Below are 15778 nucleotides of genomic sequence, written 5' to 3' on the forward strand. Positions count from 1 at the left end.
TGTTCTCTTTCTCCGAAGGGTGTGTGTTGTGTCTGAAAGTACCCAGATTTTGAGCAGAAGCTTATAAACTTAATTAAATGTATGATGTAATAAGTCACACATTAGCCGTCAGTCATGAGAAACGATGTGAGAAGCTGTTACCGCCCAAGGTGAAGCCACAATGACTTAATTCATGTTGTGCAAGTTGAGAAGAAATACAGGAGATATTTCAGTTTTATTATTATGTGTAGGTGTGTAAGTTTACAGTGTGAGTGGGTGTATTTTTCAGTTACAGAGGTCCTGTGTTTCAGCAGTGTGACTCAACAGAGACCAGCCTGCTGCTGTGGTCGTTAGCTAGTTAACGGATGTGTGAGGACACAGGATGTGAAGGTCTCTGAGAGGAAGCCAGCAGCCGTTTTAAGTGTTCTAACAGGAAGGAGAGGCCATCATTTCAAGGTTAAATCCTGCAATGAAAAAAAATAATTTAATAGCCACAGGATGGGGTATGTGTTACTGTTTTGGACAGAAGAAAGTTGAAAGAATGTTGAAGAAAGGATTAAGATCTCTGCTTGTCTCAGGGTCAGCCCTGCAGTGATTCTCCTTCTGCCTTTCCTGACAAGACTTTTTCAGTTGCTGTGGGTAAATGTCCCAAACTCAGTATTGTGGTGTGCCTATAATCAATATTTTTATGTTAACAAATGACAATGTGAAAACAAAGGTAATGTTATTAGTTAGCAGTATGCTTAAGTGACCGGGGGTGAGTCTGATGAAAAGTGCTGTCTGCCCGTTCAGCTCTGGAGATTTTCGCATTGCTGGCGCCAGAAGGAACAATCTCCGAGATTACGTTATGTTCTGCCTCTGGTTAGAAGTGGTGAATGTAGGCTACAGCTCACAGCAACTTAATACTATACAGCGTCTGGCTTTGTTTGATATAAAGTGTTGGCAAAAAAATGGCTTTTTGTTGAGTTTTCCTGTTAGCGAAAAAAATAGACACCGAAAAAGCTTAGCGCCTTTTTTCATGATGTGTGATGTTCCTTTCAGCTATCCACTTGTGCTCCAGGAAAGTGTAGAAAAGTAAGTTTGGTATATTCAGCAATCAGCTAACGTTGGAAGTGGAAAAGAGTTGTAAGCGTTCTGCATGTGGCGTCTGCGTGTTGGCGTGCAGGTTACCTTCCACCAAAACGATGTGACTCAAAACTGTGTCTGGTAGCACCTGCCTGTAAGTGGCATCACGCTCGGTCTGCCACTTGTAGCTGGTTGTGCTTTGCATGTGGGATTCTGGAAACGTCCTTAAATTCGGGGAATTGAAGTTTGTTTATTTATAAAAGTCAAAGACAGTCCAAAGTAGTGCTACTTTGCACATTTTGTGGGTCTGAGGTGTATTTCACATTTTAGCTGCCAAAGCTCCACTGCTTTCTTGGACCCTCTCTGTCTCTGGTCCTGCGCTGAGCTCAGTCAGGCAGCAGTGTGAGAGGGGAGCCCAGCGGCTAGGCGCAAAACTCAATGTGTGCTTCTTTGACCGATATATATTTAACAATATCTTTTGCATTTCTAATCCAAACAACGTCAAACTTGGCACTTACCGTGCCCCTAGTAAGACACCTGTCAAGTTTGAAATCCATCGGACTAACGGTTCGAGAGATATAACACGCATAACACACACACACACACACACACACACACACACACACACACACACACACACACACAGACACACACAGACACAACACAGACAGACGTTCCTGCAATTTATAGATAGATGTTGTTTTCACTCTTTTTATTCCTTTTAAGTCTGTATTATATGCCTGTTGCCTCATTTTTATTGGGAAGCATATTGTGACATTCTGTTTTGAAAGGTCCTGTATAAACTCAGTTATATACAGTACGTACTTACTTTTTCTTTTTCACAGTTCTTCCTGATGTTACAAACTTCTTTCTGGACAAAAACTCCAACCAGGATGTCGGCCCACTTTCATTCCAAGAGGTTGATTCCCTAAACAACCTCACCGGCTCCTTACCTAACGAGCGCAGCTTTGGTTTGGACCAAAACCTCAACCTGACCCTCAGCAGCATATCCATTCCTGGAGAGGGCCTCTCACCATCCAGCCCTCTGTCACAGCCTCAAGCTCTCAGGCCCCCATCTCTGTCCGTCCTCTCCCCACTAAAAACAAACCTGATCCTTTGGAGGTGGACGATGAGGCTCCAGTGACATCTGACTCCAGTCAAGACTCAAACATGATCCCAAGTCATGACGTTTGTGTGGATCCCGACTTGCTTAATGGCAACATGCAAAACACAAACCTGACCTGCGAGGTCCAACGTCACAATTACCACGTGAGTAAAACACAAACGTACACAAAGGCCTCTTCAGCCATCACTTCGGTGGCTGAAGCTGAACTAATATGACTGAACAAACAGTGCTCTCTCTTATAGCCGTAGGGGAACACAACAAGTTTGTGCACAATCAACCTGAAGTGATCAAAGTGTTTTTAATCACTTGTTGTGTACCTTCAAAAGTTCTTTCAGCTGTTGTTTTTCTCTCCTGCGCAATCCATTAATTTCCCTTACCAGTGTTATTATAGTTTTCATTCATTTCCTCACCAGTGTTATTATAGTTTTCATTCATTTCTTTACCAGTGTTATTATAGTTTACAGTGTTTTTTTTTATTTTTAGAATTTCAGTTCACTTTAATTTTTCTGTTCAGTTTTCAGGATGATTTTTTTATATGCTTGGATTATTCCAGATGTAGGGGATTTCTTCAGTGTTCATAGCTTGATAAAGTATTTTAAACACTCAAATATTTTGTGTTTGCTGGCAGAACTTTTTTTTTGAATGGTAAAGAGAAGTTAAAGTGTAAAACAATGCCCTCTTGTGGCGTTCTTCTGTTCTTGCTAAGAAAAGAATCATGATTCACATGATTCTATTTTTTTTACCAAGAACCACTGAACTACTACACTAAGTACTACACACTCCTGTATAAGTACTACACACTCCTGTTGTTAGAAGAACCATTGCCGGTTGGCAAATTCAGTTTTGTGCACAAAGATAATTTTTATTTTTATTGATAATTTCAAGTTAATGAGTGGTTTGACATGGGCAACACAATACTTGTATAGGAACAGGGTCTTTCAATGACATACATATGTAATGGATTACATTTTATAGGATAATAATAATAATAATAATAATAATAATAATAATAATAATAATAATAATAATAATAAAAAAGGCATGTGATGGCTTTCTCACTTATTAGCCAAAATATTCATCCTGAGTGATAAGTTTATCTGGGATTTTGCCCAGATAATAATGTAACAAAAGAGCAGTGATCCATAATTCTAAATGTCTTTTCTTTATGAATCTCCTGCCATATAAAAAGAGTTAAGGACAACCCTGGGAAATACTTTTAGTTTTTTTCTACTGTCAATTTATATTTTTTATATTTTTTATACTTTTATCATTTTTGGAAGTTGGTTTAGAGTTTATGGAATACTTTAATTTCACGTTCATTTCAATATTTTTAGTTTTCAACAAGGTTTTAATTTCCACTTTAAGTAAAACCTCTTACCTGTCTACTTTGAGTCTTATTTTTTACTAAACTATAATAACCCTACACTCACCTTGTGTTTGAGCTAACCCCTGTCCCGTCCTCTCCTGTGTCTTTCCTACCTTTTCCTTCCACACCTGTCATTCTGTTTCCCTTCTCTCTGTGTGGCATCAGGACTGCTGAGCAAGTCCATTTCCTCTGTGTTCTGTTGTAAGTACTGTATAACTGTGTGTGCAGACGTGTGTATATTTGTAACCTCTGTCCTTGCTGTTTTTTTATAAGTCCAGGTCCAGGTTCATCCACCTGACCTAAATTAAAAAGTAGAAGTAGATTTAGAAAGTAGAGGAGAAAAGAGCGTTAGTGGGAACCCTGTAATTCCCTCTAATGCTCAGAGCAACTGTTGTTGCTCTTATTTCAGTTTGAAAATAATCTCTTTGATTAATCAGATTTTTCTCCCGCGTAACTCAGCGCTTTAAGCAGAGCATGCGAACTTAAGCGCACACAGAGCAGAGCAATGAGGTCTGGCTGTAAGGCTTTCTGTCTCTCCTGCTTTCCTCTTTTCATCACCACTTACTGCCCACTTGTACACACATGCAGAATTATGATCAGGTTAGTGTTGACACTAGCGTTGTTATTGACCTTCATTCTCAGGAACTCCTGTAAAATGAAGCAGAACCAGCCGATGCAAAAAAAGGACTTCAGCGGACAGGTAAGAATTGAGAAAGTGTCTGCTGCTCATCTGACCCATGTGGTAGTATAACAATTAGAAAAGCTCCGTACAGTCAGCGTGGTTGATTATATTTGCTGCTATTAAAGGATGACCATCATGGTGAACACGCCACAGATGAGGAGAAGTTGGCAAGCAGTGCGGTATCAAACCAGACAAGGATCAAAGCGGTGAGTAACAGGATCAATGAAGATTTTCACGTTAATGTTGTGCCCAGCTACAGTGCACACCGATCCAGTAGTGAATAACTCAGTTATCAGTGAGGGGACTCTACAGTACAGAGTTCACATAACTGGATGTTAAAGTTTAGACAGCAATCTTTAGCTTCCTCGGTCAATACCAGTCATTGCTTTACTGTTACAGACACACACAACATTAATCATTGACTTTCCACATCATTGTGCACTGAAACTTGTGACTGTGTCAGTCATGAGCCCCATGACAGTATGGTTGGTTTGTGATAAAACATGCACTGTTACACTTGTGGTTATATTGTTTCTAAAAGCATGATGTTGTTGTTGTTGTTGTTGTTGTTATTGTTGTTGTTTTACTGTGGAAAGGCAATTCATAAAGTTGTACTGACCTGATATTTACAGTATATGAGTTTGAGATATTAACAAACTGTGAACTCAGTCTGTCATTGTAAGAGGAAGTGCCCGCCTTGAAAACATTCTGCAACATATGCCCTAACTAGTCATTTAGGTTCATTGTGAGTCATAACTAAAGTGTATACAAACTGCCAGTGGCATGAGTTTATTTAAAAGCAAGACTTAAGTAAAACTTATAATTACACAATAAAAAGATAATATTGCATATACCTATGAGCACATCTGGTGGTAATAGTTATATTTCATATAAGAAATATATTCTGAGAAATATTGAAACACTTCTCATGTACTGCCACCTGAAGGCCATCATGATAAACCATATTACATTATAGGCCACAGCATGTTTCACCCTAAATTTGTTATTAACACGTGTATAACTTTCTTCCAGTTCCAGACTGCCATGTGTCATCAAAGCCAGAGGACTCAGACTGCTGCTCGTTGGTAATTTAACATCACAATTGATCATTCATGTCATTTCCCCTACATTTGTTGTGTCAGGCCCATATGCGATCTATTTGTCTATCATCATAGTACACTCTTGTGCATATGATATTTTTCATCAAAGTAATTCAACTGCAAAATGTTGCCCCTCAGTGACCACTAGATGGGGCTGAAGCACTATTTTATTAGTTAAACTAAAGTGTCCTCATCAGTTGCAGACTTCCAGACGTGTCCCAGCATTACATTTCACTGGTCACTGTAATGGTCATATTGGTACATTGTGTTTAGCACTTCTTTTCTGATTTGAATTGCAAAGGACTCAAGTAAAGTGTGATGTGACTTAAAGATGTAATAGAGTGCCCAGTTTTTGTGTTTAGACCTACCCGTGATTATTTTCTAAAGCTGCAGCATGTATGATCGTTTGTCGGATAAGATGACTGCACTATGCTGTAGGAGAGCAGGAGGAACTTAGTGTCTGCCACCATGTTCATGTACTCAGGTGACCGATGGATTTAGATTACATTCAGGAGATTAGAATATGACTGTCATAATCCATGGAAGGACAAAATGAAAGGGGAGAGAGACGGGGAGGAGAAGAAGAACGCATGTTATAACGCAGATTGAAAGGCAAGAGGGGTACAGGGTAAAAAATAAGAATGAGAGAAGTTTGCGAGAATTAAGAAAAAAAGATAAGAGAGAGAGAATCATAATATGCAGTTTATGACAGAATGAAATGTTCCTTTGTTACTTTCTGTCACTAATTGGTATTTTGTAACAAATAACATGAAGGGTTTTGATTTGCTATCTAGGCAACTACATTATAATGTATAATGGGTTTTCCGTTTCCCAGAAGAAGAAAGTTGCTGCACAGAAAATGATGCATTTTATACTTATGAAAGAAAATTATTAGAAGACACAGTATTAAACAACAAAAAAAATGATGAGAAAAACTGGGGGAAAAAGGTTTGTTTTAGTGTAAAATGTGTAGTTTTATGGCCGCATTGGTGATTGTTACTTGTGTTTTTTTCATAAATACCTTGTACATTCTTGAAAAGTTTAGGTAGACTCACCCACCATTATACATCTGGATGTACAAGAAAACTGATTTTCTTCTACCTTCAGCAGTTTGAGGACCCATGCAAGCTGAAGAACAAGTCGGAGGGAAGCGAAATGCAGAAAACAGGAAGTCAGGTCCTGGATTCCATCTGCATCAGTGAGGCAGAAAAACAGGCCGTTCTTACCCTCATTAGAGAGGAGGTGCTAATTTTATCACCCTCTTCCAACATGAAATATGTTTGTTTTCTCCTAAATGGATCATGTTTAGGTGTTTTCTTTGAATGCACGGTTCTGTTCATAATAGACGTCTCTTTTCAGATCATCACTAAAGAGACGGAAGCCAACGACTGGAAGAAAAAGTACGAGGACAGCAGACAACAAGTCAGTGAGATGAGGTTAGAAAACGTGTTGCTGCATTCTTTTTACTCAGATATCACGGTTTGACTTCCAAGGTGGTCATGTGAGGTTTTTCGAAGCTGAAGCATTCTGTCATAAGGTTAAGTAAGGCTTATAATGTGTTATGTCTTATTATAGGAAGATTGTTGCAGAATATGAGAAGACAATCGCTCAGATGATTGGTGAGTAGAAATGTTAGAAGAGCGGACTTCTATTTTTCATGTAACCATTTATTTCACTTGTTGCTGTAAAGATTTTAGTGCCACAGTGTGATTTGTGTAATCTTGTACTGTTTCTTGTTTTACTCACTTAAATGTAGTAACGGTAGTCCACGTTGTCCTGTATTAGGAGAGACAATTAGAAAAAACACGTTTCACTCAAGTCTTTTCTCTTTGTATCCCTGTTTTTGTGGTTAAGGACTACGCCACCGTTTGTTGAAATAGGGCTTATCACGGTCTCCCCTAGCTGTAGATTGGTGGGCCAACGATTTTTGGGCATGCATCGTTTTAGTCCGGTGCAACATCGGCAGCGTCGCCGCTTAGTTAGCTTAGCGTAGTGAATGGAATCCTATGTTGCCGGTTAGCATGTTGTGAGTAAAAGTGAGCCAACAAAAAAAAAAAACAACCTAATTACTTGCACTGAGACAAAAAATGTGTTGGCCCACCTATCTACAGCCAGGGTAGACCGTGATAAGCCCTAATTCAACAAACGGTGGCGTATTCCTTTAATGTAATGTGATTTGTTACCAGACTGAATACAAGATATACAGTAAGTTATTTAGCACTCCAAATGAATGTCTTCTTCTTTGCTCTTCTCAGAGGACAAGCGGGCGCAGCAACCAGAGTTCCCAGAAGGCTTTGCAGACTGTGACGACGGAGAAGGAAGCCGCCCTGGCTGACCTGAACTCCGTGAGAGCGATCTCTCTCCGGCGTGTTTTCGGCGTTATGAAAATTTGAAGAGCACCCTGGAGGGCTTTAAGAAAGTAAGTGGTCATAGGACTAGTTCATGTCCAGATAACTGCTCAAAGAAAGTGTCTGTTTCAAGTGCTGACGCGATCAGTTGATAGTAGCACAAATCGGAGGACTGTAAGGGGATCAGAATACGGTTGGAAAGTATCCTGTGATTAGGGGCTAGTGGTCGCCTCGAGGTAAGAGCAGCAGGAGTTAACATCGAAGGTCACTAGATAAACCTGGCCTTTATCTCAATGAATACGTTATTTTACTCACCAACTGCTACGGAGATAAACTCTGCGGTTAAAGCAGTCTACTCCCAGCTCTTGACTCGCAGCTGGTTTAGAGGAGCAATAACACAGTGCTTGTTTTTTTGGTTTTCTCGTACAGAATGAGGAGGTGCTGAAGAAGTGTGCTCAGGAGTATCTGGCCAGAGTCAAGCAGGAGGAGCAGAGATACCAGACACTTAAACTCCATGCTGAGGAGAAACTAGACAAGTATGTAGAAAGTCTAATTTTCCTATCATGTCAATTATAACAAACTATAAACTTTTACGGGTTTGAGATGCTGTTAATTTCCCTCATTCCACGCATCTCACAGGGCCAATGAGGAGATTGCTCAGGTGCGTGCAAAGTTGAGCTCCGAGAACATGGCAATGGCCGCCAGTTTGAGGAAGGAGCAGATGAAGAACGAGTCTCTGGAACAAGCTCTCCAGCAGAAGGTAACCGGCATCCTCATCTTTCTGCATTCTAGATGAAAACTTTAAGCCCTTTAATAATACAACATATTTACCGTATTTTTACACTGTACTTTTGTGCTGTAATTTAGTATATAGAGTTGTATTAAATGTACTTATTCGTCATTTGTTGCGTTGTCATAGAATCAAGAGACGGAGGAACTCACCAAGATCTGTGATGAGCTCATTGCCAAAATGGGAAAAATAGACTGAGAGACACTCCCTGTCAGTCAGCCACTACCGTCCCTCTGGTCCTGCCCTACAGCGACGCCCTGTGCATGCCCCCAGCCAAGAAGCAGCTCTCATACCCTCTGCCAGCCCTGCATCACAGAGACTGCTTATGTACAGATGTCTAAAGTAACTTCCTGTATACTACAATTGCACTACTCGTGACCTGGATCAAGAAGGTTCTGTACATGCTAATAATTGTTTTAGTGGGAATCTGTTTTATGTACTGTATGTGGTCACGTTGTTTTGTTTGTGTTTTTGCCCATTATATGAGGCCATCTGGAGCTCTTTCGCCCATTTTGCCAGCGAGCAACTACCTGCTTGTGACTCAACTTAAATTCTCAGCAGCTTAACAGCTAAATTCCCAGCAACACATCATCGACAGGATGACATCATGTGGGCGGGGTTTGTTTTAGAGCTACATTTAGGCATACAGTATATTTTGATGGGCAAGGATTGTTTAATATTAAAGCAACAATTCATGAAATTTATTTTTTCTGTGAAGTAAACAAGGATTTTACTCTGAAAGAGCAACGCTCAGGGGTTTTGTGTGGGGCAGAATGTGGTCAGGGTCAAAGTCAGGGTGCACAAGAACTGGAGGAAAGGATTAAGCGTTGTTTGAGGATGTACATTAAAAGTCCTCGAAGGCTGTGGTTTGTTCAGAAGAGACACTGAAACCATAAGGAGACTGGACCACATGTCCATGACACTAAAGCTGCAATTAATTCACAGCATTTGCTTTACCTGGATTCTGGACAATTCAAGTAGTTGCAGAATGTTTATCATTAACAGAGAAGTATAATAACCTGACAATCAGAGACTATCCTGTAAGTTATATAAACTTTGTGGCATTGTCTCGTCTGATCCACAAAGTCAGTTGAAGTGTAAAAAGTGAAAAGCTAAATCAACTCCACCACTTTACGCTAACTATCCTGTGTTCAGAATCCTGAACAACTGAAAAACATTAAAACATAGACATGACTATATTTTGGTTGAAGATATTTAAAACTATTATAAGATTAGCAAGTGCTGCAATATGTCAACAATTATTCTTTTTTCTTTTTTTAACCATCACTACACAGATTCAGTGACCACTAATCACATTTACCTCCTACCACGAAGGAAACTAAGTGTTTGACAGCTTTGTTAAAGGTAATGTCTGTTGCTTATGCGTGATGAAGATGTCAGCTAACATGACTGTATTTACAGTTGTTCAGCAGATAAATCTGTTTATTTGCATGATTATTTTCATAGCTTTGTCTTTCTCACAATGCAGATTGTTTTCTTAAGACACCAGTAAAAATAGTTGTATAGTAATGCCTTAGGAGGCTGTGACTTAGTAATGGTAACACTTGTATCATTACTTGCCTTTTTCTGTTGAAGAAATGTTCTTCAAAAATAGGCCAAACGTCTCCGCCACATCGATGTTTATTGAAGGCTTAACACAAACTACTATTTGCCTCAATATAATACAGTAGGACATTTGCAAATATGTGATTTAAATGAGACAATATTTAGTTAAACTGAAGCAAGGCTGAAAAATCTGACTAAGCATTTAGTTAAAATGTTTTGGTACTTTACAGTTTTAATACTCAGTTCTATGGAGTCAGTCACTATTGAAAAAGTTTTAATGTCTGATATCCATGTACAACACAAACCCACTTATGTGCCACAGTTTATATATATGCCATTCTAATGTCACTTTGCCTCTCGTTACTCAGCTGTACTCATCTTTGTCTTTGCTTCACAAAATATTGTTTTGTCACTTTAGCCCCTTATTGTTTGTAATGAGGATTTCACTTGTGTTGAGAAAAATAAAAGAATATATAATTTGTTCTACTAAAGGTTTTTCTATTTTTTTTTCTTCTTTACCACTGACTCAAAAGCAGGTGTGTGTGTGTGTGTGTGTGTGTGTGTGTGTGTGTGTGTGTGTGTGTGTGTGTGTGTGTGTGTGTGTGTGTGTGTGTGTGTGTGTGTGTGTGTGTGTGTGTGTGTGTGTGTGTGTGTGTGTGTGTGTGTGTGTGTGTGCTGAAGCAGTGACGTGAGTGAATAGTGTACTTGAGCTATTTTGTGATGCTTCAGCTTTATTCTGAAAAACAGTGTTGTAAAATCAATACTCAAACAAATGACCTCAAAATTCTGCTAATAACACTGAACTGTTACTGTGTCTCCCTGTTAAAGCTCGCTCAGTTAAGTCCATTACCAGAGGCTGCTGGCTGTGCAGCATACATGGAGCTTACAGAGATAAGACCTTAATGCGCTCAAACACCTTCCCGTGCCTAACCGCCCTTGTCCTCCACCTCGACCCCCGGTGTCCCCTCCATTAGATACTCAGCTCATCCATTCTTTCTCTGGACTCTGGAAGACGCAGTGACCATTGGCCAGCTGCCATGAAGACTGCCCTGGTCCTGCTGCTGCTCATCTCTGGCCTGCCACAGTAAGTTTCTACAACTGATTCCAACACTGGATTTTGGAGTTTCAGCAGTGGGGAAGTATTTTGTTGATCAGCAGCTGGCAGACAATTTGCTGAGAGGTTACAGCACTGTGATACAGAGGATCCAGGATTTTGTGTCCTATAAGCAGACCGTGGTTGAAAATTGTTAATTTATGCAGTAGCAAAGCAGTTTTGGTTTGAGACCTGCACAATTTGGGGCATTTTCCCATTATTTTGTCACAGATTTAAACCTGCAAAGGTCAAATGATATACAGTATATGTTGTGGCATGGCTTTACAATTTTTAGATTGCTAAATGATAGTGGGCACAACTGAAGCCACGTGTGCAAAACTCTAACCATAGTCAGCAAAGCAGCAATTCATGTGGACCAAACTCTAGTTGGTTTTTCATTGCTTGAACACAGTTTTCAAAAATCTACACACTTATCCCATGGCTTTAACCACAACCTGCACAACACTGTGGACTCACAGCACTTTGTTCAAACACACTGCTATCAAAACCATTAACCACACATTCAAAACAGAATGGATTTCAGCCTGGTGCATTTCAAACACTGCTGATTGCAATTTCAGCTGAAGGCCTAAGCAGGTGTCTTGTTTTAGACTAGTTAGTAAACACATACAGTATATATGTAGGGAAAGCTCAGAAAGACTTTTTTTGGAAATGGACCAAGGAAGGAGGGTGACAGGGAGCGTGCAGATGCATGGAGGAATACCAAGAAGAGAGAGAGAGCTGTAATTTCTGATGAAATAAGGGCTACACTTATAGACCATGTTGTGAATCATGGTCTCTCATTTTGAGAGGCAGGGTTGAGGGTGCAACCCAATCTGCAAAGATCTACAGTTGCATCTGTAATGCGAATGATCCACCGAATGTCGCTATGAGTACTGGATGAGGTGACACAAGTCCAGAGGACTGCCAGGGATGGATAAGGCACTCTAGAAGGTTCTTTGCCAGGTGCATGGCAAGAAAAGACATCCGATGTGATGTTGATGAAAACTTGTGGCCTGATGCTGGAAAGGCAGGATTAACCCCACAATTCTTTGTTAATATTATGTTCCTTTAGTTTGTAACTTTTTATCAGTAATTATGTAAATTACTACAGACAAAATAAAGATATATCTATATTAAAGCAAACTGCTGATTTTCATTCCTTTTTGTTTACTTAAAAAACTGGTATGCTTAAAAATAAAAATGTTCCTAGAAAATACTGATTTGTGTGAAGTCACTTGAATTATTAAAATTGTGAAGATTAAAAGTTTGTCATTTCTGTATTGGTGTTTGATGCTAGTGTTTTTACACTCAGTGTGTTCTGAGTGACGGTGTGTGTTATCTCAGTGAGGATTGTTCATAGTGTTTGGCTGCACTGAGCCTGTTTTGAGACGTGTGTGAAGAGTTGTGTTGTTTGGAATGAGTTTTGCAGGTGATGTCAACTGTTTAGCTCAGATGACTGTAACGCAGACTGTGGTTAGAGTTTTGCCCAAGTGGCATCAGTTGTGACCGCTGTCGTAACAATCGGGAAAAAAACTGTTACTGTATCCAAAATGTGTCCCAGTCATAAATTTCAGGAAGGGACTGACAACCATGCGTAGCTCTCAACTCAATCTACCTGCAAGCATGTGTGCCTGTGTGCGTGGATGCAGTCTGGGGTGAATGGACTATTAAGAAAAGCATATGGTTGTGTGTCTGCATGCTTACACCTGCCTGTGAACATATATGCTTAGTCTCAAGTCAGGTGCTCTCTCCTGTTCTGTCTGCAAAGGCCACACCCTCAAATGTCACACGTGCGTGGCGTCCAATGATGACGACTGTAATCGACAGGGCTCCACCTCCTGCCCTCAGTACGCTGACGCCTGCTCCACCATCACAGGACCCAGTGAGTAAACACACACATACAAACCCAGGAAAACATGCAACTCAAGTGGGATTTGGTTGAATAATAGTAAAAAGCCTCAATATAGGTCAGCATAACACTGACAATCAAATGCTTGTGTGAGGTAGTCAGATACATACATTCATTATCTTCTTCTGTGTGTGTGTGTGAGTGAGGAGAAGCTGAGTGTGCAAGGAAGTTCCCAGGGTTCACAGCGTCATACAAAATGAATACAAGTGGCCAGTCTTCAATGACTTCAAAGGCAATTTAACTGTGAGCGTCTGCCGGCCTCACGCATCCCCTCTCTGTCTCGCTCTCCAGGCACCGTGATGAAGTCGCACGACAAGGCTTTCTGCGACAAGGCTCATGGCGTCAGCTCGGAGCAAAGATGGACTGCTGTTTTGGCGACGACTGTAATGGGCCCCACCGAGCCACAGCCATGGGGATCACCATCGCAACGGGCGCGGGGGCTGTGGCCTCCAGCCCTGTCCTGCTGATCACGGCCCTGCTGCTGCGTGTGGCCGTCAGTCAGCTGTAAACACCTCCACTTTTCTTTCCTCCAGGAATTCATTCATCCTCATTTGCTGGGTTGTCATCCATCCACCTTCTCCTCTTTGTCACTCTGTACCCCTCAGAGATTTTCAATCCAAGTTTACAAAAAGGATTTAAGTGGCATAGATTTTCCCGTGGTTTAAGACAACAACAAAATATTGGTTTCTGATGACTGTTGGTGAAGTGAAGGATGTCTGTCCCATAAATACAAGTTTCAGCACTTTAATTGTGTCATTTTTTTTTATTATTATCAATTATCATCAAGAACTTGAATAGTAACCTCATTATCTATTGATTATCTATAGTGGTATGTTCACTTTCAGGTGATTTAAAGTTTTAAGTGTGTTTGTGGTGAATACGTGTGTGTACAAAGTGAAGTAGACATACCCATGGTTTTTATTAAAGCATGTGTGGTTTCGGTAGGTGCTAGGGGTAGCTCAGTGGGTAGCTGGTGTGCAGCTCGCTTGATGCCATAGAACCACATTATTCACTTGGGTTGTTAAAATGGTTACCAGAAAGTAAAGTATTTAACATATAACATGCCAATCTTCATACATTGTTTAAATATGTTAATGGTATGTTTAGTGCTTAATTTTGTGTGCATGCAAGCTTGTCTGATTAAAGACACAATCACACCCTTATTTATGTCTGTGTACGGTGTGTATTTGTGTGTGGTTGAGATCACCTTGGTGTGACATTTGATAGAAATGTGTGTTTATGTTGTCCCTGACGTAAAAGCATGCATACAGTAGAAAGAAAATAGTTAGTGATATTCAACAGAAGCAGAAGGGTCTGTGGAAACTTCAGGACTTCCTTCTGCAACTGTAACTTGAATTGTGTGCAGTCGCCACAGGATATGAAATCAGTGAGGCAGGTCTCTCTCCTCAGGCAGGTCACATGACGTGCAACCACTTCCTCTTAACATGAGGACAGAAATTAGCCTAAAGCTTAAAAATAAAACAGAATACCGAATAACTCCTGTACAAGATATATTTGTTATTTTAGCTGTTATAAAGGAGACAGGCTCAGCACCGAGTAAGATTATACATGTGTGGAAACTCTAAACCCAGATTCATGATTAGACGTAGAGTGCTAAAACCAGGAGGACAGGTCGGTTCATCCTCCAAGCACTCACAATGTTACATCACAAGACTCAATCTGTGGTCACCTTTGTGTAAAGCCTGTGTAAAACCTTTGTGTGAAGCAATACTGAACTACTGTTGGAAGTACTTTTTACACCACATTAGTCCGATGTTTTAGTTGCTACTCTTGCAGATGAAGATTTTTACGTAGAAATACAAGATAAGTTCAGAAGATAAAATGCATTGCTGAAGATTAAACTATAGGATAGTAAAGCCAAGAACCACCTGGATCCCCAACAACATTAAAACACATATTATTCTGCCAGGGATGTAACTCTCTGAAAAGGACCATTCTGCATCAGCAACACCTGAAGTTCCTCCAACGGCTTTGAGTGATGACCCTCGGCCCCTTTATGCTACTGCTACTAGTTTCTGCGGTTTGTTTCTTAATATTGAATGTATCTCTAATGTATTTTCTCTGTGATGGTAAATTTAAACTGACATATATTTGAGCTATAAGGTATTTGTCATGGCTGACACTGTGAGATCACTTGTTCTGCATGTTAAAACTGAGGCAAACAATCGCAGACAACCCTTTGCTGAAACTGTTGGTTTTAACCAAACAAGTAATTGAAAGCTAAAAAAGTTATTATTTGTGTTACAATGTTATTATACAGTGTTACAACCATAAATATATGGTATATTATTTCCCTTAGCATATTTGCATAAATAAACAATATCAAATTTGCACAAAGCAGAGACAAGCAGCTGACATTTCTGGAGTTTCTACTATATCTAGTAAGATTAGTAAGTGTTGGTGGAATATATTAGGCTATAAGTGAGCTTGACCTCCCAGATATCCCATCCAGGGGCGTAGCACAAAATTCTGGGCCCTGTAGAAGGGCATTTCCTAGGCCCCTCCCTGTATCAACAGCTATTCATTCTAGCATCTTTTGGGGCACTCCTGACATACTTAGTCCCCTTTTCCCCCCAGTCCGGACGCCCCTGATCCCATCTTTACCAAAAAATTACTGCTAGATTTTTTTTATTCGGGGCTGCAGCTATAACGTTACATCCTACAAATACTTACAGATTACATATGTTGGGGGTTTTGAGGCTGACTCTATTTTTTAGATCAGATATCTTT

The 15778-nt window shown here is 40.1% G+C and overlaps 1 pseudogene; it reads left to right on the forward strand.

Moving 5' to 3' along the window:
- The window catches only part of LOC114555457 (transforming acidic coiled-coil-containing protein 1-like), a 14851-nt pseudogene extending 6053 nt beyond the window's left edge, over window positions 1–8798 (forward strand).
- The last annotated feature ends 6980 nt before the right edge of the window (window positions 8799–15778 follow it).

The sequence above is a fragment of the Perca flavescens genome, chromosome 5 (genome assembly GCF_004354835.1).
Source record: "Perca flavescens isolate YP-PL-M2 chromosome 5, PFLA_1.0, whole genome shotgun sequence".
NCBI lineage: Eukaryota > Metazoa > Chordata > Actinopteri > Perciformes > Percidae > Perca > Perca flavescens.